The following is a 351-nucleotide window of genomic DNA, read 5'->3' on the forward strand; positions in this document are numbered from 1 at the left end:
CGCTGATACCTTTCCCTTGGTGTGACGTTCCCACGTCACCGGTTCCTATGAAACAAGCCCTGGGGCAGAAAACATGGAGCATATCTACCCGCTGTAGGCACAGCAAGGAGCGCAGTCATTTTGCTGCAAAGCATTGCTCCAACGTGTTTAAGCCTACAGCACAGAAATCCAGTATTCAGAAATACAGCCCCGAAGGATAACACAGAATGCTCCAGCAAACAGCCCTGCTGACAGCGATGCTGCTTCTCAGGGAAGAGGCGGCCACGTTGGAGAGGAAGGAGGAAAACTACAGCTCCCAGCAGCCTGCCCGGGCGCCCGAGGAAGGGCAGGGTTCACCTTTGCACCCACAGC

Source organism: Gallus gallus, chromosome 8 (genome assembly GCF_016699485.2).
Source record: "Gallus gallus isolate bGalGal1 chromosome 8, bGalGal1.mat.broiler.GRCg7b, whole genome shotgun sequence".
Taxonomy (NCBI): Eukaryota; Metazoa; Chordata; class Aves; order Galliformes; family Phasianidae; genus Gallus; species Gallus gallus.